General features: G+C 40.4%; 1 protein-coding gene across 1 annotated transcript in view; it reads right to left on the reverse strand.

Annotated features, from left to right (window-relative positions):
• The window catches only part of SLC38A4 (solute carrier family 38 member 4), a 92,685-nt gene extending 69,686 nt beyond the window's left edge, over nucleotides 1–22,999 (reverse strand). The window contains exon 1 of the mRNA XM_081330588.1: nucleotides 22,961–22,999. The gene's annotated coding sequence lies outside the window, so the exon portion shown is untranslated. The remainder of the gene's footprint in view (nucleotides 1–22,960) is intronic.
• Between the last annotated feature and the right edge of the window lie 1,475 nt (nucleotides 23,000–24,474).

Here is a 24,474-nt window from a genome sequence, read left to right on the forward strand (position 1 = left end):
AGAACCCATTCTTATTTCATTTCTATCTATCCCCTCTAACCCAAAAGCAAATATCACCTTTCCCTGGGTTCTGCCATACTCCCAAGGGGAAAGGGGGATGTGCCCGTGGGTTTATTGCCTCTGCTTCCGCTATCCACTACAATGTCACCTTTTACTTTTGTTTATTGCCTCATGCATTTTGCGGCTCCTAGGGTTGTTGTTTTTTTGAGGGAACCGGTTTCAAGTGGCTCTTTCAGTATTTTAGGTTGCCAATCGCTGGCCTAAACTGTGACCTGTATGATGCTTGCCTACCCTGAGGGGACCCACACTGACTAGACGAATGGTACACCCTGGCAGAGGAAGCAGAGATCGACATACTGAAGAGGCACCGCCGAGGAAAACTGTGGGGCCATTCACTCCCTGAACCATCGTGTGACCCAGGAAAACCAACGGCCATGGCCAAGAAGTAAACAGGCTGTTTCAAATACGGCAGAGAGGAGCATCGCACCATAAACTGCCACTCGAAAGCCCCTCAGCACAACCCAGATCGATCACCAGCCAAAAAGTCAGGGAAGTTCCCAGCCAAGACACGAGAACCTGCCATGAAGGCAACAGAGGCTGTAGAGTCCCCTCTCTCTGCCAAGCATGGGCAGTTAACTCTGGCCTACACTGCAGGAGTGGTGGATTCCTCCAACAACAATTTGAAGGGTGAATCCCTGGTAAGTGGACCCATCACGCCCATCCTCAAGACAGTGAGTATATTAGCCCCCTCCATGCTTGAAGCTGTCAAAGTGAAAGCCCTAATAGACTCTGGCTGCACCCGCTTCCTCATTACCCAACACTAGTGGGGAACTTGGTCAACCCGATGAGGAGGTTGAAACAGCTGATCTCATTTGGCCAGTTAGATGGGTCCATACCAGGGGTGTGTGTGTGTGCCAGCTAACCTAGCCACTTTACCAATCCACCTATCTCTGGGGAACCACAAATAAGACATAACGTTCATAGTAACCTCAGGCATGGAATGCCCAGTGATCCTAGGGCTGGCATGGCTAAAGAAATGGAACCCCTGGGTGGTTTGGAGAACATCAGAGCTCAGATTCCCGAAAGGGGATCATGCGAACTCGACACCCCAAGGAGCCCTACCAAACCCAGGAGTGGAGAAAGTGTTGGTAGGAGAGGAAAAGAGGCTACCCAAAATACTGGAGGAATACTGAGACCTCACTGAAGTTTTCAGTGAGGAACGGGCGGATGAGCAACTTCCTCACTGACCCATGGACTGTACCTTAGAAATCAAACCTGGGGCAAAACCCTCGAAGCCCAGATTGTACTCCATGAGCCCTAAAGAGTAGGAGGAGATGAAAAGATTCATAAATAAAAACTTAGGAGATTTATTGAACCTGCCAAACCCAAATTAGCCACCCCGGTCCTTTTCAGAGAAAAGAAGGATGGTACTTTGCGCTTGTGCATGGATTGCTGTGCCCTGAATGCAATCAGTGAAAGCAACCTGTACCTACTACCCCTCATGAAGGACATGTTATCCCACCTATCAAAAGCAAAATTTTTCACCAAAGTAGACCTAAGGGAAGCATACTACCACGTTAGGATTAAGGGGATAGAAAACTGCATTTAATTGCCCGATGGGATGTTACCAATTCAAAGTTTTGCCATTTGGACTGCAAGGAGCCCCCACAGTATTTATGCAATTAATCAACAAGGTGCTAAGGAAGCACCTATTAAGGGGGTCCTAGTTTATTTAGATGACATCCTTATCTTCACCGAGTCCAAAGAGGAGCATGTCAACCTAGTCAGAGCAGTTTTAAAGAAACTGTGACCTGCCCACCTATATGCCAAATTATCGAAATGCAAATTCCACCAGGAAAATATAGACTATCTGGATTATTGCATATCCCCACAGGGCATCGAAATGGACCCCGAGAAGGTCAGGGCAGTACTAGAATGGGAACCACCCTGCACAAGGAAGCAATTGCAAAGCTTCCTGGGCTTCGCAAACTTTTACCACCAATTCATCCCTTCGTTTGCCCAAATAGCTTTGCCCATCACAAACTTGTTAAAAATGAGGGGGGGGGAACTCAGTGAAACCCAGCCAGCCACTGAAATGGACAATGGAATGCCAAGCGGTGTTCGAGAAATTAAAAAGACTCTTTTCTGCCGAACCGGTACTGAGGCATTCAGACCCAGATAAACCTTTTGTAATACAGGTGGACGCAAGCGATGTGGCAGTGGGGGCTGTACTATTACAAGAAAACAATGAAGGGAAACTGTAACCATGCGCTTACACATCCAGGAAACTCTCAGAGACAAGCAATGCTGGGCCATGTGGGAAAAAGAAGGGTACGCTGTGAGATGGTCGTTACTCACGTGGTGCCATTTCCTTGAAGGGAATAAAATCCCTTTCCAGGTCTGGATGGATCACAAAAATTTGGAAGCATTAAAAACATCCAGAAAACTCACCCCTAAGCAAGCCTGCTGGTCCCAGCACTTTCACCAATTCTGCTTTACGCTCAAACAATTGCCGGGGGAAAAGAACTTCCTGGCAGATGCACTGTCTCACATGCCCCAATATAACAGCACACAAGCCACCAGTCCCAAACCATAACTGGCAGCAACCAAATCAGCAGGGTATTTTGGATTTGTAAAAACACTACGTTTAATCAAAAGACAATTTTGGTGGCCATCCACGAAAAAGACATAAAAAACTACATGGCCAGCTGCCCAACTTGCACAGCTGCTAAGAGATTGCAAGGGAAATTGCCCCAACTGCTACAACCAGTGGCGAATCCCTCAGCCCCATGGAAAGAAATATCCATGGATTTTATAGTGGAGTTACCAGAAAGCAATGGAAACAATGTCATCTGGGTAGTTACGGACCTGTTTTCAAAACAAGTGCACTTTATCCTTTGCCAAAAAATCCCTACCACAAAAATCTTAGCGAAACTATTCGTGCAGCACATCTACAGATTGCATGGGACATCCCAACACTTTCATATCAGATAGGGGAGTGCAATTCACATCAGAGTTTTGGAAAGAATTTTTATCCCTCTTAGGAACCACCCAGGGATTGTCATCTAGTCATCATCCTCAGACTAATCGATCGACTGAATGATCGAACTCAGTACTTGAGCAATATTTAAGGTGCTTTATTAATTTCCAGCAAACGAATTGGATGGACCTACTTTCTTTGAGCAGAAGTTGCCTACAACAATGCAGTCCACTCCATCACAGGCTACACTCCCTTTCAAGTAGCCACCGGTCAAAGTTTCAACCCTATGCCAGAACTAACCCCAAACAAACCAGCAATCCCATCACTGAAAGAATGGGTATCCCAATTACAAAACACCTGGCCAGTGCTTAGGAAAACATTAGACTACGGCTTTTCAACCTTTTCACCCAGCTGGAGCCTGGCGCTTATCCTGGCACTTCCATTGACCCCTGAGAGCTCCGCCTACCACCGGTTCAGCTCATTCCCCTCCCCTGCTACCAGTTTTCTAGGATGGTCGTGTACCACCTGCCAGGTGCCAATGTACCACAGGTGGTACCCATAACACTGGTTGAAAAGCCCCGCATTAGATGAAGCTAGACAGGCACACAAAACACAAAACACAAATGGATAAAAAAAAGAGTCGAACCTAAACCATTCACTGTAGGAGAAATGGTATATTTGTCTAGAAAATACCAAAAATCCCTACAGCCCTGTAAAAAACGTTGTCCAAAATATACAGGACCTTTTCCAGTTAAAAGAATCATAAACCCAGTAACAGTAGAATTAGAATTACTGAAGACCCTCAGACAAGTACACCCAATCTTTCACTGTAGCTTGCTAAAATGAGAACAACAGTCGCCCTTATGGCCAAAAATCCCCCCTCCACCACCTCCAAACATGGTTGAAGGAGAACAACACTTTGAAATAAAAGAAATCCTAGATTCTAGGAAGTACCATGGGGCAATCCAATACCTAGTAGCGTGGAAAGATCTTCCCTCTTCACAGAATGAGTGGGTCCACAAACGATATGTTAGAGCACCCAAACTGCTAAAAACGTTTCATACAGAATTTCCCAACAAACCCGACTAATCTCTATACATGTTTTGTTTTCTCTACAGGTGGATCTCTCCTATTTTTAAGGGGGGCAGGATGTCAGAACCCATTCCTGTTTCATTTCTATCTATCCCCTCTAACCCAACACCAAATATAACCTTTCCCTGGGTTCTGCCATACTCCCCAGGGGGAGTGGGGATGTGCCCGTGGGTTTATTGCCTCTCCTTCCTCTATCTGCTACAATGTAACCTTTTGCTTTCATTTATTGCCTTTGCTTCCTCTATCCGCTACAATGTAACATTTTGCTCCCCTGCGCTATATCTCTCTCTGAACTTATTTCCCTAAACTGTCAGTAAGAACAAGGGAAGGAATAAAGAATGTAACGTCCATGCCTGGTTTACTTCTACAATTCCCAGAGGAAGGTGTGAAGAGCCATCAACCATTGCTGTGTGATCTGGAGATGGGCAGATGTTATTTCCCCTTTTCCCACGATGGACCTAAAACCTGGGAATTGGTTGTCCCACACTGGCCGGATGGACTATGGGGTGGGGTCTTGCTTGGGGATACCTTAACCTATCGTTCTATGTGGGAAATCTCAGATTCTGTCTATTATTGTTCTGTACCAGCCTACTACCGGCCCTGCAGATAAGGCAGGGACAACCCCTTTTCAAGAAGGCAAGAGGCTGGAACTAAGCCTGCCAAATTTATGGACACAAAAGCAAACAGAGCAAAACAAGACACGAACCATGAAACAGGAGCTATTCAAACGGTTGCCTTCAGCAAACCAGCCCTCCCACGCATTCCCCTTTTAAACAGTTCAGGGTGTGGCTTCTCTCTGACTCCTTCCGAGGTGCCCCATTGCCTTCCTCTGTTTACTCCTGATTGACTGCCTCCTGCGTCGGGCGTCCTTGAACAGAGCCAGCTGTGGGTCATCTTCATCCACGCTGGCTGTGAGGCTCACACAGCTGGGTCTGTGTCGTAACCAGATGGGAGGAGCCTGGCTGAGGGTTCTCATCAGCAAGCTCTCCAACACCCTCAGCAACCTCTCCAACACCCCCCTCCTCCTCCTCTGAATCATCCGACCCAACTGCCGAACCCACAGGCTGACCCTGAATCACAACAATTATGCCTACTATCAACTATTCTTAATAGAGGTTCCTGTTGGAAGAGTTCGCTTCCAAGAGTTCTGCTTACTTAAGATGTGGGATTGAAGTGGGTCCTGACAACAATTCTTATTCTAAATAAATTCTATACTCAGTAAGGAGGCTTTGATTGTGCTATGTCAGTTCATACACATAAGCCAAACACCGTTGTGCCTTTATAAAATACAGTATACAGTGCAAAACTATATACAGACACATGTTAGAAATACAGCTACAAAGTAGTATGCAGTTGTTTGTGTGTTTGTGCATTTTTCGAACTTTATAAATGTGATCCAGAAAATTTGAACTATGGCACTAATTCTAATCAAAGTAAATGAAGCTACTTACATGTAATCCTTGATACCATGGAATCATGGTATACAATTTTGGCTGGAGGTATTATGTCATGTTGTCTCCCTTGAGGACTTCTGTATCCACCACTATGTTAAGTCAGTACTGTCTTCTCAACAATCATCATTGTTCCTGATGGGCCTAGTTTAATATTTATTTTCTAAATGATATTTACACTTCTAAAATCCTCAGTCTACCTCTAAACTGCTGGTTTTTCTTTCTACTATATAAAATATATAATGGAAATAAATAAGAAAGACACAGATTTTGCCAAGAATAGGACATGGAACTGAAATTTCTACTGAATTCAGCAATGAAATAACAAGGTTAAATTAAACTTGAATGTACACACTTATACAAGATTGTTCCAAAAGAAAAGGGAATAGGCACCTGTTTTCCTCTAGATATTGTTGTTGTTGTTGTTAGCTGCGAAGTCATGTCCGACCCATTGCGACCCCATGGACAATGTTCCTCAAGGCCTTCCTGTCCTCTACCATCTTCTGGAGTCCATTTAGGCTCACGCCTACTTAGTGACTCAGTGACTCCATCCAGCCACCTCATTCTCTGTCATCCCCTTCTTCTATTGCCCTCAATCTTTCCGAGCATTAGGCTCTTCTCCAGTGAGTCCTTTCTTCTCATTAGGTGGCCAAAATATTTGAGTTTGAACTTCAGGATCTGGCCTTCTAAAGAGCAGTCAGAGTTGATCTCCAGGACTGACTGGTTTGATCACCTTGCAGTCCAAGGGATTTGCAGGAGTCTTCTCCAGCACCATAGTTCAAAGGCCTCAATTCTTTGGCACTCTTTCTTCCAATGTTGCGCCACCAACAGTCTGGCTGCCGTTATTAAGTGTAACATTAATTTAGTTTCTATAACAGTACAATCAGAAATAATCCCCAATAAGAATAGCTGCGGAGTAAATCTTATTTTTTTCTTAAAAACTTTCTGAAAAATCCACCATATTTTTATCCAAAAGGCTTTAACATTTTTACATGTCCACCATATATGATAATAAGTTGCCTCTTCACTACCACATCTCCAACACTTAGGTGGTTGATTTGGATACATACATGCTAACCTTTTAGGATCTAAATGCCATCTATAAAACATCTTGTAAAAATTCTCTTAGATTTTGTGCTTGCATAAATTTTACATTTCTAACCCAATTTTTTCCCCAAGTATCCATCATTATGGGCTCTTGAATATTCTGAGCCCATTTTATCATACAATGTTTAACTAACTCCGATTCTGAATCAATCTCTATAAGAGCATTATATAACCTTTTTATATGCGATTGACTTTGATCTCTAATTTGCTTTATCAAATTTTCATCAGCTTTTACTATACCAATTTTCTGATCTTCTATCCATCTAGCTTGTAATTGTATAAACTGAAACCAAGTCTGTACTATTTTTTCTTCCTTTAAAACATTTAAAGGTTTCAGTTTCAAAATATTCCCTTCCATCATAAGAAGTTCTTGATAGGTAATCACATCTTGTTTCTGCTCCACATTTATATTTCCTATTGTATGTCTAGGTATTGCCCATATAGGTATTTTGTTATTTAATATATATTGGTACTTTTTCCAAACTTGGAGCAAAGCATTCCTTAAGATATGAGTCTTAAAATATTATCCACCTTTTTGTCATAAAATAAATACGCACGCCATCCATACAATAAATCATACCCCTCAATATTCAATATTCTTTCATCCGTTAAATTGAACCAATCACTAATTGTTGATAACACAACTGCATCATAATATAATCTCAAATTGGGCATCTTCAAACCCCCTCTCTCATGTGCATCTTGCATTATTTTAAGCTTTACTCTTGGTCTTTTCCCTGCCCAGATAAATTTATTAATACCTTTTTGCCACTCATTTAAATTTGCGTCTTTCTGAAGTATTGGTATCATTTGGAACAAAAATAAAAATTTTGGTAAGACATTCATCTTCACGGCTGCTATTCTCCCCAACCAAGACAATTGTAATTTTTTCCAACTATCAATCTCCTTTTGTACTTTTTGCCATAACAATTCATAATTGTTTTTATATAATTTCACATTCGATGCTGTGATATATACCCCCAAGTATTTAACCTTTTTTACTACTTCAAATCCTGTTGATTTTTCTAATGCTTCTCTTTGTTTTATAGTCATATTTTTGTTAATATTTTAGTTTTTTGCTTATTAACTTTAAATCCAGAAACTTGTCCATATTGTATTATCACATCCAGTAATTCTAAAACCGATTGAGTAGGTTGACTTAAAGTAACAACCAAGTCATCTGCAAATGCTCTCAATCTATAATCTTGATGCCTAATTTTAATTCCCTTTATCTTATTTGATTCCACATATTTTAATCAACAATATTTCCAGTGTTAAAACAAACAACAATGGTGATAAAGGGCATCCCTGCCTTGTTCCTTTTTCAATTTTACAAATTTCTGTTAAATTACCGTTAACAATTATTTGTGCCATTTGCTTTTGATATATTGCTTTAATAGCCTGTAAAAAATAATCCCCAAATTCCATCTTTTCTATTACTTTCAATAAAAATTGCCAATTTTGATTCTGTCATGTAAAAGTTTATAAAATTTTTCTTGATGTTGATTTGGTGCGTATATCCCAACCAAAAGTATTATCTTTCCTTCTATTATAAGTTCAATTGCAATATATCGTCCTTGTGCATCTGCCTCAATTAATTTAGCAGTTAGATCTTTCTTTAAGTATATAACTACTCCATTCTTCTTATCTGGGGCAGATGCAACAAATGTATTCCCAATCTGGAGTTTGTCAAATACTTTTGGTCTACTACTCTAATATGTGTCTCTTGCAAACAAATAACATCATTTTTATATTGTTTCAAATAATGAAATATTTTTTTCCTCTTTTGTGGTGAATTTAAGCCATTAACATTCCAAGTTAGAAACTTGGTCACCATCTTTCGCGACTAGAAGCTTTTGGAACAATTCCTGCAGATTCATATGAACCTGTTGCTTTGGTCTTGCCCCTTCCATTGCTTCCGTTTTAGTAACTTCTTGAGTTTTAATTTGATCTTTCTGTTTCTGCTGTTCTTGTGCTTTTCGTCTGGCTGCTGCTCACGTCACTCTTTGGCCTCTAGGTTCCTCTATTGATTTCAAAGGCTGGTCCATATCCACAACTAATTGTAGTTCTTCTTCAACCAACAAATTCGAACCATCTGCATAAATCTGCTTCTCTTCCATTTGAGCCTGTTTTTTTCTCTCCTTCACTTCTTTTTTTTCCAGGAAATAGTGGCAAATCTGCTTTCAGTACATTAAAATAAAATTATTTTGCTTTCCCTATTGTATTAAGACGATATCTAGTACCTAAGTAGTTGACCACTATTCCAGCCGGTATATCCCATCTGAACTGATGCTGCCTTTTTTCAATTCATTTACCAGAAAAGCAAACTATTTCCTTTTCCTTAAAATTTTTGGAGGAATTTCTTTCAATATCAAAACTTCTTGATTTTCCACTTGGAACCTATTATTATAAAAAGCTTGAATAATTTCATTTCGAATCACCCTCTTCGGAAAATAGATCACCACATCTCTTGGTAAATTCCTCTGCTTCGCAATCCAGGAGTTGACTCTAAAAACCTTTTCAATTTCCCGTATGAAATCCTCAATTTGCCAACCCATTATTGGAGCAAAGGCCTTTGCCAGTATCTCTCTCAGGTTTTTTTGTTTGTTCTCCTTCAGTCCTCTAATTCTTAAAGCAAATTCCATTTCTCTATATTGTAGCATTACAGTTTCATCTTCCATCTTTTCCATTTTATTTTGAGCCTCAATCATCTTATCTTCCAAAGCAATATTGCCTTGAGTTAATTCTTCCATACGATCATCCATGTTTTGAATGTTGTGCCAGTCCCTGAAATGCCAATAGAATATCTTCCCTTGTTTCTTTATTTTTTAATCTGCATAGTTTCTTTAATTTCTCCAATCTCTTCTGACATTAACTCAAATTTGTCATTCATTTTTTCATCTATTTTTTCCATCTTGTTTTCTATTTTCTCCATCTTATCATTTATTTCTTTTTCTATTTCTTTAGTTTGAGATTTCAAAGCCTCCTGCAGGTCTTTTAATGTCAAAGTTTGGGGGGGGGCATTAAAGCCAGTAAGTTTGATTGCTGTGCTGGCAAAGTCCCTGCACTCCTGGGGGCCCCAGTTTTTGACGATTTTAATGACATCTTAAATCAATTTTATTCTCTGTATTTAAAAAGATTAATCAAGTCAAAATGTTTGTAGTCTTGCTATTCTCTTCTTAAAATTCTTTTAGGTTCTTATAATTTTCTTATAGTCTTTACAGTTTTCAATATCCAAACAGCCACTTTCACTTTCAAAACACTTTCGATTCTTTGTTACAAAGAATAATTCAGGCGCCATCTTCCCTTTCTTTTTAAAACGACAGAAAGTTGAGATTCCAGAATTAAAGTCTTATACTTGCTGTTTATACTGCACCCACATCTGCTCTGCTCGCAACTTGGGAGTCATCCTAGATTCACAGCTTTCTCTAGAAGACCATATAGTAGCTGTGACTCGGGGGGCCTTCGCCCAGGTTCGCCTGGTGCGCCAGTTGCAGCCCTATCTACACCGGGATGCCTTATGTACGGTCACTCACGCCCTCGTGACCTCTCGTCTGGACTACTGCAACGCTCTCTACATGGGGCTACCCTTGAAGACCACTCGGAGGCTTCCGCTGGTACAGAATGCAGCCGCAAGAGTTGTGTTGGGAGTTTCCCAACACTCCCATGTTACACCTCTGCTCCGTGAGCTGCATTGGCTTCCAGTTGTTTTCCGGGTGAGATTCAAGGTGTTGGTAATGACCTACAAAGCCCTACATGGCATGGGTCCAGAATACCTTGGGGAGCACCTGCGGCCGGCGTCAACTTCCCTCCGCCCAGTACACTCCCACAGAGAGAGCCTCCTCAGGGTGCTACCGGTCAAAGAATGTCGACTGGTAGCCCCCAGGGGGAGGGCGTTCTCTGTGGGCGCGCCGGATTTATGGAACCATCTGCCGGTCGAGCTCCGGATGGCGCCTGACCTCCGCTCCTTCCGGCACGATCTCAAAACCTACCTTTTCGAACAAGCCTGATGGGATGGGGTTGGGTTTTATTAATCTGTTTTAATCTATTTTTTAATGTGTTTTAACTTATCCATGGGCATTTGTTTAATCGTTTTTAATTTTTGTATCTTGTTTTTTAATATGTATTGCCCTGTTCACTGCCCTGAGTCCTTCGGGAGAAGGGCGGTATACAAATAAAATTAATAAATAAATAATAAATAATTCCTCAAGATAACAATCAGATCAAGTCAAGTCCAGCAGGAGTGGATTCAGCATCTTGCTCTGCTTTAAAGCAGAGAAATCCTCCGCTCCGGAGTGTTTCCAGGCTTCGGGGGAGCTCTCACCCTTCAAGCCCCAGAATAAACACTCTGGGGCTCTAGGGGAGCTCTACCCCTACCTGGAATCTCTCCTTCCCCTGTTCGCCTGAGGGGAAGGGTTTTCAGCCGTGGAACAGCTGATTGTCGACTGCTCTGCGGCTTTTACGGAATCAGAGGGCTGGCAGTCGACTTTGACCATCCTCGCCGCTGAAGTGCAACCCGGAGCTCTGATCTTGGTTTTCTTAATGTTAAGTTTCAACCCAACTTTTGCACTCTCCTTCTTCACCTGCAACAAGAGGCTCTTTAGTTCTTCTTCACTTTTTGCCATTAGAGTGGTATCATCTGCATATCTTAGGTTGTTGATATTTCTCCCAGCAATCTTAATTCCAACTTTTGATTTATCTAGCCCTGCCTTTCTCATGATGTGCTCTGCATATAAGTTAAATAGGCAGGGTGAGAGTATAAAGCCTTACCAGAGTCCTTTCCCAATTTTGAACCAATCAGTGGTTCCGTGTCCAGTTCTCACTGTTGCTTCTTGGCCCGCATATAGGTTTCTCAAGAGACAAATAAGATGGTCTGGTATGCCCATCTCTTTAAGGACTTGCCAGAGTTTGTTATGATCCACACAATCAAAGGCTTTAGCATAGTCAATGAAGCAGAAGTAGATGTTTTTCTGGAACTCTCTAGCTTTCTCCATGATCCAGCGTATGTTAGCAATTTGATCTCTAGTTCCTCTGCCTCTTCGAAATCCTGCCTGTACTTCTGGTAGTTCTCGATCCACATACTGCTGGAGTCTAGCTTGTAGAATTTTAAGCATAACTTTACTAGCATGAGAAATGAGTGCAATGGTGCGATAGTTTGAACATTCTTTGGCACTGCCTTTCTTTGGAATTGGAATGTAAACTGATCTTTTCCAATCCTGTGGCCACTGTTGAGTTTTCCAAATTTGCTGGCAAATTGAGTGTAGCACTTTTACTGCATCATCTTTTAAGATTTTGAATAGCTCAGCTGGAATACTGTCACCTCCACTAGCTTTGTTGTTGCTCAGCTTTTCTAAGGCCCACTTCACTTCACATTCTAGGATGTCTGGCTCGAGGTCAGTGACCACCTCATTGTGGTTATCAGAGACGTTAAGCTCATTCTTGTATAGTTCTTCTGTGTAATTTTTCCACCTCTTCTTAATCTCTTCTGCCTCTGTTAGTTCCCTGCCATTTTGGTCCTTTATCATGCCCATTTTTGCATGAAACGTTCCCTTCATCTCTCCAATTTTCTTGAAGAGATCTCTGGTCCTCCCTGTTCTATTGTTTTCTTCTATTTCTTTGCACTGTTCATTTAAGAAGGCATTCTTCTCTCTTCTAGCTATTCTCTGGAATTCTGCATTCAATTGGGTGTATCTTTCTTTTTCTCCCTTGCCTTTCACTTCCCTCCTTTCCTCAGCTATTTGCAAAGCTTCCTCAGACAGCCATTTTGCTTTCTTGCATTTCTTTTTCTTTGGGATGTTTTTAGTTGCTACCTCTTCTACAATGCTGTGAACCTCTGTCCATAGGTCTTCAGGCACTCTGTCTATCAGATCTAATTCCTTAAATCTATTTGTCACCTCTACTGTATATTCATCAGTGCCTCTAGATATTACTGAGGCACAATTCCCAGCAGTTGCAACCAAACTTTACTGCTCTGACCAAAGCATCACACTGTTATTTCTTTTTATGGAGAGACAAATAATTTTTTAAGGAAAGACCAGTGAAATTCGAGACTTAACATCTTAGGCTAGGGTACAATGAAGTAAATAGACCTTACATCCAAAGTGTAGCAGGAGACTGCTTTTTTTGAGCTTTGCCTTGCAGCTGTACAATGGAAAAAATGACTCATGACCATTTATAGTGATTTCAGTTCAACTCCTTTTCTGCCCATTAAGAATAATTGTTGTTTGGGAATACCTTATGGCTAGACTTGCTGGAAACTGAGAACAGTAGCCATTAGAAGCAGTGCTGTAGACACCAATATTTCTCACATTCACATGAAACATTTCAGGTGCTTGGTGGCTTGTCACTTATATATAGCACATCACATTGTTCATTATTGAGATTAGATCACTGAAGTCTATGCAACTATTTATCAATGGCTGCTCATTTCAACAATAAAAATGTCAAAAGCAGTCAAATTAAAAAGTTTAAAAAAAACAAAAACACACACAAGAGATTAGACCAGCAAGGGAGCCATCTCAAGATTTCAATGGTCCTCTGAAGCTTCCAGGGCAAATGACATAGCCAAGATTTGACGGATACTCAGAAAGTAAGTAAGGATGGAGATGGGAGGTGTGCTTTGAGGAATGCTCCATAAACATGAGCAACATATGGCCTGGGTAAGGTTTTTTTTACAAATTTTATTGTTTTTCTAATATTACATTCACATATTTGAAAAGCAACATGGTGGCTGGGTAGTAGTAATTTAATTACATACAGATATCATTAGTACAGATTTCAAATTGTTACCATAAACATTTCCTCTCTTTTCCCCTTCATATATACTGTCTATTTCTAAATTTAAAGAAAAGTTTTACCTATCAATCACATAAAAAATAACTTTCTTACATTAGATCCATAGTTTTTAGTTTACACATATTCTAGTTGTTTTAACATACAATCTTTTAGACAATCAATGACCTAATAGATTTTTCAATTTTAATTTCCACAAACGTTTAGATTTAACGTTTGATATTTATCATTCCCAAGATTTTTAGTATACTCCCAATTCATCTATCACCATTCCTCACAAAATCTAATATTCAAAATACACATCCCATTAACTTCTCACCCTCTATATCAACAAATTAAGGATACAATATGATATCCTTCCTTTTTGCTAATTTTCAGGGTTTTTTAAGTAGTAATCAAAATTTCTTTTTATTTCAATATTTAATACTTCCTCTCTTCCTCTTTGTATCTGCTCTCTTGCATAAACTGATAATTTTTGTTTTTAACATTCCATATAGACCTATTTATTACTTTCAACAATAAGTTTTTAGCTTATCTACATTTTTCACCTTTACGTGACCTTTATGCACAAATCAATATTCAAATTAGCTATTAGTATTTATACTGCTAAATTTTAATGACCAACATTTTTTCTTTATCTCAGTTCATAACAGTGTCTTGTGTTCAATGTACACATCTTATCTATTTAAGTACATTCTGTTTCAGATTTCAATAAGATGGTCGAAACTCCATTCTTCTTGAGTCTTATTCTGGCTTTTTTCCTTTGCTAAATCATCTTCTATGTCCTTGTTTTTGGGTCATTGAACCAATCTCCTTGTAATATTATGTAGATTAATTGATATTGGAAAAACCATCCGGTTGCCATTTTTTAGAGGACTTGTAGGTCTAGTGGGTCATCTCTTTATTCTTCCATATCAACGTAGTTGTTCTGAATTGTTTGTCTTCTCATCCAAGTGTTCTTTTTCTAGATCCTCTAGTTCCTTCTGAGTTGTGTAAGAAACCTTTTCCTTTTTCCAAGTTGTCAATGTCTTTTCTGAATTTTCAAATATCAATATTTGTTGAATAGTAGATTCTTCTGTCATCGTATTTGAATGTTTCATTTTTTCTATTGTATTTTGTATAGATGGTTCTTTAGTTGTAGTCAAAGTTTGGGCTTTCATATCTGGGCTGTCTTCTTGTTCCTTCCCATAGCCTCTTAGTATTTCATTGGTTGTAGTAAGAATTTGGATTAGTGTTTTCAACATAGCGAGAGTTTGTTGATCTTCATCTATAAATAAATTTTGTTCCTGGTCTTCTTCCATATTGGTATTTTAAGCTAAAGGCTTTACACTTAGAAAATCCAAAAGAGAGAATGTTTTTTTCTACGTAGGGAAAAAGAAAGACTTTCACAGCTGTTGTTTCAAAGTTCTCAAGGTTATGTATCTTATCTATTTCCCTGGGCAGTCAGCCAGGCCCCTTTTAAAGTTTCCCTTTGAGTCCCAAAGTTATTTCAATCTTTTCAGTTTTTCTTTTTCTTTTTCATAAGAAAGAATCCAGATTTCCAACAGAAGTAAACAATGAAAAATAAAAAATAAAATATCTTTCAGTCCACATGCTTTGAGAAATAAAGTTCCAATTGGGATTCAGTTACTTTTTCAATGTTTAAAACATCCCTGGGTATTTAATCACTGCTCTTTCTGGAGGGAAGGCTAAAGTCCCCCTTCCCTCACCACAGGGGGGAAATGCTTAGCATCTTAAGGAGGTACAGAAAGTAATTAGGGTGTAAAAGAGGTAGTTCTCACCCAGTCTCTTCCACGCTGCTTTAAGAGTTTCCTGGTGGAAAATGTGACTTTGGCTGTTCACAGCCTAGGGATGAGCCATAATGGCTGGTCCTTTGGTCTGCCAGTTTGGAGGGATCACCAGGTCTAACAGGAGAGTTGCAGCTCTCCTGCAATCCAGAGAGCACCCGTCCTTTCTGGTCACCTCTTCGGGGTGACTTTTGGCCCTTTTCATGGGCCCTCAGTGATACGAAACTGGACAGGGGAGAGAGAGCAAGTCTCCCAGCCATCCATAGCGGCTGCATGGCAAACCGGAAGCCGGCCTGGGTAAGTTTTTATCACCTTCACTCTCATGCCATTACTGAAATTATACTTTGTGCATCCCAGGAAATACAGGGAGTCCTCAATTTACAACAGTCCATTTAGCGACTGTTCAAAGTTACAATAGCACTGAAAAAAGTGACTTATGAATATTTTTGATGTTTATGACCATCGCGGCATGCCCCTGGTCACGTGATCAAAATGTGGATACTTTGCAACTGGTTCATATTTATGATGGTTGCAGTGTCCTGAGGTCATATGATCAGCTTTTGAGACCTTCTGCAAGCAAACTGTGGGCTTCAGAATAGAAAATGTTCTCCCTTGTAATGATATGGTTTAGCTGTCATTTGCATGTGGATACCATCTAGACCAAGGGGACGCAGTGGCTCAGTGGTTAGGATGCTGAGCTTGTCGATCAGAAGGTCAGCAGTTTGGCTGGTCAAATCCCGAGTGCCGCGTAACAGAGTGAGCGCCTGTTACTCGCCCCAGCTTCTGCCAACTTAGCAGTTCGAAAGCATGTAAAAATGCAAGTAGAAAAATAGGGACCACTATGGTGGGAAGGTAACAGCATTCCATGCACCTTTGGCATCTAGTCATGCTGGCCACATGACCACGAAGATGTCCTCGGAGAAGCACTGGCTCTTTGGCTTTGAAACTGAGATGAGCACTGGCCCCTAGAGTTGGAAACGACTAGCATGCATGTGCAGGGGAACCTTTACCTTTACCTTTTACCATCTAGACCATTACTATATAATATTATAAAACAGAATGTCATGAACTGGCACTTTGACTTTGATCGTGTATGCTTTGGGTAAGCCTGAACATACCATAAAAAACATAAAATCACTGATAGAAAAGGAACAAAACAGAGCAATCTCCCATTTTGCCTACAACTCTCTTCCAAACAATCATTATCACATTATTCTGCTCTCTATAGTGGCTTTCCCTTGCTCTTCAGCTAATGAAAGGTTATGCAACACTATGATTTTATGATTTGTCCTTGCTCACGAATCTTATCTTGGAACACAATTTACATGAGGCCAAAAATTTCAAGATTGTGAGAACATAATTTTGTCAGCTCTACAAAGTATGTCAAGTCAAGAAATAGGCCTGGCAAGGATTTCAGAAATTTTCTTTATTGTAATAAGGTAGAATAACAGAATCTTAAAAGCATGCCAAAGTTTCTCTTTGTCCCATCTTATACCAAACAAAATAAATGTGGAATTATTTTGAGTTACTTTCTTATACTCTCCTTTTCTTAGGACCAACTAAGTGTTTCTGCCAGTTCCGCCTTAATGGCTTTCTCATACTATTCTCAAGATCAGTTGTAAATTTCTTTATAAAGTCAATTTTTTACTACCTAAAAAAACCCCTCCCACCGAAATTCCTATAACTGGTAATGTAGGAAATACACTTAAAGCATCTTTGATAAAGACTTGAAAATCCTCAGCTTGAAGATGACCAGCAACAGAATAATAAAATTTATTAGTTCTCCCATGGTGGATACAGTGCAGTTGTATATATAAACTTGTATATATCTTTTTTAAAAAAACAAGTTTTATTGGTTTTCCAGTTTAACATCTATATATTTAGAAAGCATCATGGTGACTGGGTAATCAAAAATTCAGTAACAGAGTTTTTAGTACATAATTCAGGTTGCATTATCAAAACATTCTTCTCTATTTCCCTTAACATTTAAACATGCTTAAACTAATAAATTTTCAAGAATAACGTGGTCAGTTAAAAAAATTGTCAGTCCAATTTTAGTTAAACATATCCATGTCCTGTTTTTAAATTTTACCTAATTTTTGATTTTGATTATAGTATTCAAGTTTAGCCTTTAACATCCAAAATAATATTCACAACCCAAATTTCCCTTATTTCACTACACCAAAAATTGTAACATCTAACATACACACAGTAGCTGAATAACTAAACTCAACCTAATAAACATTTTTTATTTCTCATCCTGATACATCACACGTTACCAATAGAACAACCTATATTTATCAATCTACTTCTACTTATACATAACCAAATTCTGTTTTAATTTTTATCTAATTCTTAGTTCTTAGTTAAAATATTCAAACAACTTTTAACATCAACCGTAGGATCCATAAGTCAAATTTCCGTTATTTCAGTGCACAAATTATAATATCTAAAATAAGCCTAGTAAATACATAAGCACGTTCTAGTTTTATCTCATAAACATTTTCTATTTCAGATCCTAATAGATCACATATTACTAAAGGAATAGCCTTTAGTAGCTCTCTAACAACTCTTTTTTAAAAAAAATAATAATCTAACTCTAGCTTTCTTTTTCTGCCAATCAGGTTTCCAGACCAAAACCTTTAGGTTGCCAGATAGGTCTCCCTTCGCTCCAAAACATATTATTTGAATCGAAGGAGACCATCTAACCATCATTAATCCACAGAAGCTAAACTATTTGTAATCATTAGGTTGTTGCCCTGTTAAATCAAATCTCTGTATTTGCTCTGGTGTCTTTGTCTTCAGTTCGGTCTGGTCTCTCCTTTTGTCTGGGTTTTTCTGATTTAAGTAGAGGGTCTTATCCAATTTTATAGTTGCTGTAGTGGCTATCCAGGCTTTCAATAAGCTGTCTTTGTTGATCTTTGGTGTCTTCTATTTTGGCGTTACTGTCTTCCACTTGATATGCTTCTGGAGTTCTAGGCTCTTTAGATGAGGTCAAGATTTGAGTATTAAGTTTTTCCATACTTTGTTGTTGTTCCTTAAAATTGTCTGTCTTAGTGATAGTTCCCTGTACTTTTAAAATTGTAGGTTCTTTGAATGGATTTGGCTATTAGATTTTTCAATATCTTCTTGTTGTTCCCTATATTCCTCTGTCTTAATAGTAGTTTGTTCCAATTTTGTTGGTTTCTGGATTGTAAGTTCTTTAGTTGGAGTCTAGGTTTCAGTTTGTGAATTGAAGCTAACACCTATATCTTTCAGTTTAGAGTTAATTATCTCAGTGGCTTCGAGAATTTTTTCAAGTATGAGCTTATAGCCAATCAAAGTTTGTGGTTGCTCTCCCTCCATTTCTGGAATATAGATGGGGTAGCCAGTTCCCGTGAAGATAGGAGTTTTTGGCTCACCAAATATAAAACGGAGGTAGGTCCAATTAGTTAGTTATATTTTTTCAAGGTTTTTTTCCCCCCGGTGTAAACAAATGCCGCTATTTGAGAGGGTGGAAAAGAAAAAGTTCCCTTCCCTCTCTCCTTGCAAGGGCAAGCAGATTCAAGAGGCTTTTGACAGGAAAAAGTAAAGTTGGAATAAAGAGAAGGCAGGTTACCCAGTTCCTCGACTGTGCTTTCAAGTGCTTGATTGTGAGTTTGGCCTTGGCAGGAAACAGCAGAAGCAATGGGCCATGGGATTGGCCGATCTTTTCTTTGTTGGTCCAAAGAGCTGCTTCAGATCGATGGGAGGGCTGCCGCCCTTCCACCATCGATTGGAGGGTCCTCTCCCCCACTTGTCACCCCTCCAGGGTGACTTTTGACCCCTTTACAGGGGGCCCCCGGTGAAACAAAGCCAGATGATGTGAGGAGCAATCGCCTCACACATCTGGCAGTGCCATGATCTGGAACCAGAAGCCCAACTTGTATATATCTTTACAAATAGTTAAGGATTCCATTCAAGAAAAAAGAGAGAACATGTGGCTAGGTATAGAGATGTTATCTGATAAATGACTTATACCAGTTTTATCTGATCCAGTGCACTCTAGCCTACAGAATACTCATGATGCTAAAGATTTCTAGGAGTTGTAGTCTAAAATTGTAATCCACTAGCCAACGGGGGTCAGTAGATGTCAGTTTCTGACTGTGCCATCACCAAGATTCCAATAAATGTTGCAGAATATTTGTTCACCATGACTTCTGCTGGAAATATAATTTTAAACCTGGAGCAACTAAAGCAAATTTAGGCTGGCTCTATGGTAGCCAGAGGTTGTGACAAAGGCTGCATCATGAGATCATCATCTTCTCAAAAGATGGCTAGTAACAAAATCTGAGATCCTAAAGCAATTATCCCACTGTAGAAATGTATTTATTTATTTGGAAAATTTATATTGCTGCCTACTTGCTCATGGCGATTTAAGGTGCCTTATGGGAAATAAAAACACCATATTAATAAATAAGTAAAAATAAAAATAATAAAATAATAATCCCCACCCCGATGACACCACACACTCATACCAGCCATTTAATGGGCTTCATGCTGCTCTGGATTCCCCAGGCCCAGTGGCAGAACCAGGTCTTCAGGGCCTTCTGAAAGAGTGTTAGAGTGTGGGCCAGTCTAATTTCTGGAGGGATGATGTTCCAGAGGACGGAGCCACCATGGAGAAGGCCCTTCTTCTGGGTCTCACTAGATATATCTTCTTAGGGGATGGGACCCACAATATATCTTGCCTCCCTGGTCTAGTGAGTTATGTAGAGGTGATCAGCAAGAGATGGTCCCTCAGATAACCTGGTCCCATGCCATAAAGGGCTTTAAAGGTGGCAATCAACACCTTGAATTGCACCTGGAAGCAAATTGGTAACCAATGCAGCTCCCATAGGAGAGGTGACACATATGCACACTGAGGTCTGCAGAAAATCATGTGGGCACTGCAACTGGAGCTTCTGGATGCTTTTCAAGGGCAGTCCCATGTAGAGCACATTGCAATAGTCCAGATGGGAGGTGACTAGGGCATGAGTGATCATGAAAATGGGATTGTTTGTTCCAAATTAGTAGAAGAAAATTGAGTATCACTTATTAACATATATTTACATATCTGCCCAATTTCTATGAATGCTATAATCTAATGAGCCAATGAAAAAATTGGAAATAGTTTCTTTTAAAAAACCACTATCCTCACTGTGGTAGAAATTCAAATGAAAGTTTAACACTCATTCAGAAAGGGGACCAAATTCTCAGATTGCACTTTGCAAGGGAAATGCATAATCCCTCCACTGACAGTGGAACTCAGTGCATGCAAGCAAGCCCATCAGTAAGTGGTTCTGGCTTTTAAAGAACAAAATGTAACTCTGCTTCACAAGGCGAGAACGTGCACTTTTTTGAGAGGAACAGCTGTCATAACTTCAAACTGTATTTAATGCAGAGCTCACAGCCAGCAGAATTACTGAATATTTATTTTTAATAAGGGACTTCTTGAAAACAACAGACCCTCCTGTTTATATAATCTGCAAAATTGACCTTTTGTTTGGACATTCAGGATAAGAAGATGTGCAAGCTGTCACTTCTCGGATCTGAAACATTAATGTGATGGGTGATAATTGGAAAGTTTGCTGCTCCCTGGAAACCACTTCCCATATTGACATGACAGAGCAAGAACAGATAGGCCAGATTGGAGGCATTCTCCATTATAATTGATAGGATTTATATTAAAGGCAACGGAGTGGTTTAATCTCTTGCAGCATGTTCTGGAATTGGAGTTATTTTCTATATCAGATTTAATTTGAGTGATATAATATTCATACTTCATTATACTGCTTCACCAGGGGCAAATGTTATAACAAAATCACTTGATTTCTAGTATCGATAATCAGACTGCTTTATCTCTGAAGAAGAATGTTATTACTTCCACTATTGTAGTTAATAAGAATTGACAGATCTCCAGGGAGCCATATGGAGCAGAAATCAAAGTACTTATGTATTACTTCTGGGTGGCAATTTGATACTCCAAACTTCCTTAAATTGGGGTTCTCAAGACAAATGAAAGGACAACTTTCAGACTCCTCTCAGTATGGCTATTGGTTAGTTGGAATTCCAGATTCCAACTCATCTGCATAACTTGCTATATGTTCTTATTTGCAGTGAGAAGGCAGTTAATACAGTGTCTTAAAAGGTCTCTTACAATTCTATAATTCTATTATTCTCAGTTCCATTGAAGTTAATGGGATTTTATTCCACGTTGAGATACAGTGCTACATTTTCTAGATTCAATTTATGGCAGGGAATAAAAATAATTTAGGGGTTAATATAGGTTTGTGTGAAAAACATAATAAAAGTATTTCAATATGCATCATTGCATTGAAGCAATGCCATGCTGGTTTTTCTGTTGTTTTCAGCAATTTAAATTAAAATTCATTTGGGTTGATTCACTAATGAGGATACATCCTTTGACTACAGTTGAAAGTTACATTGATCCATCTGAAAGACATTATTGAAACTTGATAATTCATTCATATATGTAAATCATTCAGTGATCAAGCAAAGAATTCAACCTCAAATTGAGGTGCCAATCAGCAGTGCTATTACCAAATACCCAAACTAGCCTATGATTTGCTCTTTATTTTACAAGTTATGTGAGAGCCCTTCTGGTTGTAATCCATGACAGGGTTATTATAAGCAAACAATATAGATACTCCACTTTCCCCATTCCAAAAATACTAAAAAGAAGGCCACCTTGTATTACCTGTTTTGCCTGTTTTGAAGAAGAGATATGAAATACTAGCTAAAAATCCATATTTGTTTTTGAGTCATCTGTAAAGTAGATTCAAAAAGTCATGCTTGTTCATAAAATACCTGAAAGTTTATTTTATTTTTATTTTATTCTACATAGGAAATCTAAGAATTCATAAGAATCAGTTTGCCACCAATCTATCTCCAAAAGAGCAAAGCAAAGCAAAGCAAAATCTTGTATCTAAACAGTCCTGTTGCTCCGTACAGTGTTTAATGGATACATGAAGTAGTAGCTGAGCAGAAACCAAGCAATTTTAATATTTTTGGTGCATTGTTGCCTCCTCCCCATTAATCTTTGATTCTGTATAATATTTACATTTGCTCTATGCTATCTTTGGGGTGACTGGTTCTAAATAAAAATGTAGGAGACCACTTATTTATAGGTTGGTGACTTTGAAATTGATCTTGCTTGCTCCAATCCAACTCAGGACCTATTTAGTTACAGCAGACAAGCCCAGTATTCAACATGCCAACAGAATTCAAAACAGTCTTGCTATTTCTTTATTGGCATATATGGTGAGCATTTGTGATGGTGGTGGTGGAGACGATGGGCAATTAGCAAAATAAATGTGACAACATCAGGACAAATTTCATCCTCATGTCAGATGTTGGGAAATAAATACATTCATGACATTCGTTGATGATTTCACTACATGCATGTTGATAGTTTGGCATTATTGCAAGTTACTGGAGGTGCTGCTGTTAGTAAAAAGTACTGTTCTGGATATATTATTATTTCCTTGCAGACATCAACCAATACATAATGTTCTGGAGAGAAATATTAGTAAATGGCATTCAAAAGAACAGATATCACAAGTATGTGTATAAATTGTCCTGTTTGCATAACATGTTTAACTGACTTATTTAAAAGTCTAATGTGTTAGCAAATCCAGATTTATTTTAGAACTTTCTAATTCAGTGGTGGCGAACCTATGGCACATGTGCCAGAGGCGGCACTCAGAGCCCTGTCTGTTGGTGTTACATACCAATTCCCCGGGAGCCTTCGACCATCACGGGAAAACCCCAACCCGGCAGCCGTTGACAGTTGACAGCTGTCAAAAGGCTGCCGGAAGAAGTAACGCATGCGCACGAGCCAACAGGCAGCCATTGACAGTGAGAGCTGTCAAAAGGACTGCCAGGAGCATTTACGCATGTGCCAAGACCGATCCAGCTGACAGCCGCCGGAGCTGTCAGAATGCCAGTTCCCAAACAGGTCCTCCAGCCAGCCGGCCGCTCAGCTGGCGGATTCCCCAAGCAGCCGAGTAAACACAGCCCCCAGGAGCTGTCAGACTGCAGGAAGGCTATTGGCTGCCGCCCTAGCGGCGGGAAAGCATGGTTCTCTGATTGGCTGTTATGTTTGACAGTTCTCTATAAAAAGCCGGTTTTGTGCGCCTGTCAGCTGTCCGGAGCTGAAGCCAAATAAACGCCTGAACCCTGCCTGCCGCCTCCCTCTCGTCCTTCGTGGAACAATTCACCTGGCGACGAGGAAGGGATCCCGGTACAACAGAGCTGACTCTTGCGCTAAGTCACGACTAGAAGGAGTTCCGATCCCTCCAGCCGCTAAGTCACTGCTGAAGTCGCTTTTGAGGGCAAAGGAACCCTTCTGCAGCTTGGACAGTACCGTGGACCCACACCATGGCAAACCTAGGACACATCAGGGAGTTCGACATCTGGCATCCCGAGGGATGGGAGTCGCACTGGGGGCAGGTCGAGGGCTACCTCGTTGTCAACAAGATAACGGAGGACTGCCACAAAGCCGCAGCCCTACTGTGCCTCAGCGGTCCTGTCGTCTATGACATCGCTGTAGGGCTCTGCAGCCCGGACCCCGTCGCTACAATTCCATATGCTGAGCTGACCGACCGCCTCAGCAAGCATTTTATGCCCTGACGGTCAGAATTATATTGGCGGCTCCACTTCGCTCGCCGACACCAGCAACCGGGCGAAGCATCCACAGCATTCATCACGGGGGTGCGCCACGCCACCCGCAGATGCCAATTTCCGGACCTGGAGGACCGTATTAGAGATCAAATCATCGCTGCTCTCTTAAACGAACGGCTCCAGCGGAAATTGGTGGCCAAGCCCACGATGGACCTCGCTGAACTCACACTAGAAATCATGGCCTATGAGGACAGCCATCGTGAGGACTCCCCTGTGTTCAGAGGCAGCCCCAACGGGTCAGTCCATCAGGCCTGGGAGCCAGACAGCGAATCCCCGGAGGCTGGCGCCGGTGTCGACGCTATCATCCCCCGTTTCAACAGGATGGTCACCGACCAAGAAAGAAACCGCAGACCAACCAAGCCATGGGGTTCTGGCCAAAGAGCCATCACCACCGGGCCCAGGGCCAAGTGTGCCAGCTGTGGCGGAGCCCACGCCAGAGCTACTTGCCGTTTTAGGAATGCCAAATGCCACGGATGCGGGAAGACCGGGCATATCCGCTCCGCATGCCGCACCCAGAACCGGAAGACCCTCCACGAACTTGAGGAAATTCCGGCAGGTAGGA

Source organism: Vipera berus (assembly GCF_964194415.1).
Source record: "Vipera berus genome assembly, chromosome: 6".
NCBI classification, from domain to species: Eukaryota; Metazoa; Chordata; class Lepidosauria; order Squamata; family Viperidae; genus Vipera; species Vipera berus.